This window comes from Pseudonaja textilis, chromosome 1 (genome assembly GCF_049901715.1).
Source record: "Pseudonaja textilis isolate UNSWEBS1 chromosome 1, rPseTex1.2, whole genome shotgun sequence".
Taxonomy (NCBI): domain Eukaryota; kingdom Metazoa; phylum Chordata; class Lepidosauria; order Squamata; family Elapidae; genus Pseudonaja; species Pseudonaja textilis.
In genome coordinates this window covers 199122933-199127345 of record NC_141990.1, presented here as the reverse complement: position 1 = coordinate 199127345, position 4413 = coordinate 199122933, and positions in this window count along the sequence as shown.

Sequence of the window (4413 nt, the reverse complement as noted above, 5' to 3'; positions counted from 1 at the left end):
AGAAAATAACCAAGCTCAGGTGTCTATGGAGATTCTCAGTCGTCCAGGTCATGGTTATCTTAAAGGTGCTTTTCGAAAAGGCAAGTGGACTTTGTTTTTCCTTGAAGATGTTTCACTTTTCATCCAAGAACTGAAGAACTTTGGGATAATCAAACTCAAAGAGCATCCAAGACACAAACACCCCTCCTGGCTTTCATATATTTTTGAAGTAAGACATCCAGATCCAAATAAGCCATCATGGGAACCATCTTGTCTCTTCCAAAGCTGAACTAGAATAGCTTTCGAGAACACTGATGTTAACATCATCCTGAAAGAGGCTCATCAGCAGAGATTCTTCCTCTGTCTTCAAATATCAATTATCTTCAAGAGAGGAAGAGTGACAAAAATACTTCTGAAAGTTAGACTATCAGCACTAGCTAGGAGAATATACAATTATTTCCTGGCTCATTAAATCTGCATTTTAAAAAAAATGGGCCTATTTATAAATAATGAAGAATAGAGAAATTAATGTATAGGGAGATTCATATGATCCCTTGTATTTTGCTAGGAGCAAAACTTATAATTAAATAGGCACAAGTCATGAATATGTAGCTATATACCTATAACAGCTTACGCACAGAAAAAGTCTTTGGGCAATTTTGGATGCTAGTTGATATTGGATCTAAATGTGTATATGTGGAATCCTGAAGTTCCTATTATATTCCTATCAGGGAGAAATTATTTAGCTTTCTGGGTTGTTTGTCTTTTAAGACTTCAATGCGACTAAGAAAAGAAACTCAATGCATTTTGGCCGCTGATCAGCAATTAATTATATTGGAAACCACTTTGAAAACAGATCAAGCTTATTCAGCCATAATTTTCCTGGCTCAAGCGAACAACCAAAAATGCATCTTGCTGGACAGGCAGCTGGAAGATCAGCTAGGGTTGTTATGATATGACTTCAAATCGTTGGCCCTTATAGTTTTAATCCAGATAAGAAACTAGCAACAAAAATTAGGCAATACTATTCATCTCATACAATTACGATCTTTCCACCAACTTCTGGCCACTTAACTAAAGATAAAGAGTTGGCTACGTACCTTGTCTGATCTAGTTAAAACAATAAAAGAATCAGATGTGAGTGTGTAAGAAGGATGTGTTCCTAGCACAGTTGTTCTCCTTAGCATTAGGGAAAAAAGCAGAAAAACAAAATCAGGACAGTTCCCTCAAGGCTAAAGATTGCACTGGGAATTCTGGGTGTCTTGTTTTCCAATTCCTGACAAAGGAAAAGGCAAACACAATACTTTAATTGTAAGTTTGCACAGGAATCCCAAAATAAATCTAGTTTCTCATGTTAAAAATAAAAATGTGTTTCTTGCATTTTTTTTCTTCTCCTAAAAACAGTTTTTTTTAATGGCTCAGGTCATTCAGTTGGAAGAACATTGAATTTTTTTTCTTGCAACTTTAAAAGCAGGGAAATAGTTGATATTATAGCTTTTTTTTGGTTCTAGCATAGAACCTAAAAATAGGGCTGGAATAGTTTTTCTTGACTTGACAAAAATATTTCTGTGTTTCAAAGAATCCACATAAACACTTCATAATTCAATTGTTGCTTCTCTGATTTTCTAATTATAAACAATTAGCATTATTAAAACAGTTGGAGGTTTTAGAAAATTCTAGTATTATAGTAATTGTGACGCTTGTTATATAGCTCTTTCCATTTGCAAGCAGAGTATGTTTTAGAAAGCAGGTCAATACATTCTAAAACATTGTTGACCAAAAATGTCCTCACAATATGACTGCCATTGTCAATTTCCCCACGTTTACAGTATATCAATTCTTTTGGATTTAGAATAAAAAAATAAATGTGCTTGTGGACTGCATTTTTAAAATATCAGTGTGTTTTTCTGTGAAAAGTGAGTGAAACAATGATTACACTTCAGGCCTTCCCCTGCTTGTTTGTTTTTATTTTACAAGATTGAGTCACTTTGCTGATTGAATCAAGTATAAAAGATAATCAAGGACCAGTTTGGTCTAATGGTTGAGGCACCAGGCTAGAAACCGGGAGACTGGGAGTTCTAGTCCCACCTTAGATGTAAAAGCTGACTTGGTGACTTTGAGCCAAACATACTTTCTCAGCCCAATCCACCTCACAGGATTGTCACTGAGGGGAAAATAGGGAGGAGGAAGGAATACTAGATATGTTTACCACCTTAAGTTAACTTATAAAAAGAATAATGGTGGGATAAACAAACAAATAAAATGTATAGTAAAACTCAAAATCTAAAACATCTAGAAAAGCCACACCCAACGACTGTTCTAAACACCCTTCGTCTTAAAAGTCCTTCCAAATCAATATCTGATGGAGTCTGTTCTGACTTAGCCGGAAGCGTCCCTTGGTTACTAAGCAAAGTAATAATGTCTGGCCATCTGTGGTGACCGATGATTATGCAATCCCATTGTACATTTGTGATTAATTGGCCAACACACAAGTGCTCTACCTAATACTGCATCTGGCGATGGAAGCTGTTATGATGGTTATAGTGCCATTCCCTGGGGTTGGCAGGCTTTCCTGTTTTTATATCCTTTTCCTTGACACAGATTTAGGCTGTAAAACCTGGGTGGCAATCCACTTCCTTGCAAGGAAATTGAAGGAATGGAATCCCAACAGGTCATTCCTTCCCCTTTGTAGAAGAGGGGTGGGGGCAGAGTTAAGCATTGAACTAATTTGCATTCCCTCAAGAGCTCCAAACCCAACCTCTGCTGAATTCTGTTGACCCTTATCTAGCATCAATTTAGTGTTGAACTTGAGTTGACCAGATTCTTGTGTATGGGCTTGAACAAATCGATTTTAGTTCTATTTATTTGTATCCTGCCTTTATTATTTGTACAAATAGGGTGGCAAGCATATCCAACGTACACCTTTCTCCTCCTATTTTCTCCACCTGTGAGAACATGTTTCTCCTATTTTCTCTCAGCCCAATCTATGAGATGGGGTGGTCTGAGAGAAAATGATTGGCCCAAGATCACCCAGTTGGCTTTCATGGCTATTGGCTAATTTTTCATGGCTAATCTTCTATGCTACAACCTTATAAACAGTACTGGTTTTTGGTTCTTTGTAAGGACATTAATAGACTAAATCTCAATGAGTCATTTCTCTCTCCCCCCCAACTCAAAATCTTTGAATTGGGGGAGGGAGGGGGGAGCCTCCATCAGGTTGATCTAAAAAATATAAATTAAGGGAATGGGTTTCCCGTGAGAAATTATCAGTTCCATTTACAACCAGCAATGATTCACAGGCACTTTAAGACTATGGCAGGTGAGAGCTGTGATTGAACACATCTGAAAGAGCCGGTTTGGACAAGGTGATCTTGACATTTCAGGCATAATAAGTACTATTATTTTAATTACAAATGTCAACTATGTGTAATCATTTCTAATCTTTTCAATATGTAAGTTACTTTTCTTGCACGGATGAAGTAAGCCGTGAGCAAAATAAATAAACTGATAATTTGCAACAGATCAGCAATTCTTTCTTTTCCACTAGCCAGCCTTACTTCATAATATAGCTGTACTACTACAAACCAAGACAATACATAATTCATGCAATTAGCTGAACATTTTTTAAAGGTAACTGTAGGTTCAGTTATGTTCAAAGCAGCTCTTCAGGAAAATTGCAGCTTCTCAAAGTACTATTGCGTTTGCTGTCATAACTTCCCTGCTCTAAAGTTACACCACTCAGCTTAGTAGAGCTAGGAGAGCACTAAGGTAGCACAGTCTTCTGCTTGGAAGATCCCACAGCAGCAATCTTTATTCTCCTTCTCTACAGGACTCATTTTTACAGAACTGTAAAAACAGCAAATCTCAACTTGCTACCATCATCAAAAAAATCTCAACTTGCTACCATCATCATCATCATCAACATCAACATTTATGATGAAATGAAAACTTTTAATGTTCACTGAAATAAGATCGGAATCCACTTGTAGGCTTGGTTCTCTACCTTTTCCCAATTTCACTGTCTTTCTCTCCTTCCCCTTCCCTTTCTTTTCTCTTTTTCTTTCCCCTTCCTTCCTTCCTTCCTTCCTTCCTTCCTTCCTTCCTCCCTCCCTCCCTCCCTTCTTTTCTTTCTCCTGCCTATGTCTTTTCAACAGCATCTATTAAAAATCAAGCTGGAGCAAACAAAAATGCCAGGCATTTACCACAAATTAACTAAAGTGTTCTGGTGCCATCTCAACATTCTTATATAAAGCAACAAGCAACCAGAATGCAACTCTTTGCGTCCGTTGTCCTGACCTCTCTCCAAACACTAAACATTGATAAGTTCCCCTTTGATCACCGATCCAAGATTTTTATCTCCGGGACATCCAAACTGGTCTTTCTGTTCAGAAATATCAGTGGTGGACAGTATAAAACAACATAGGAAAACAGATG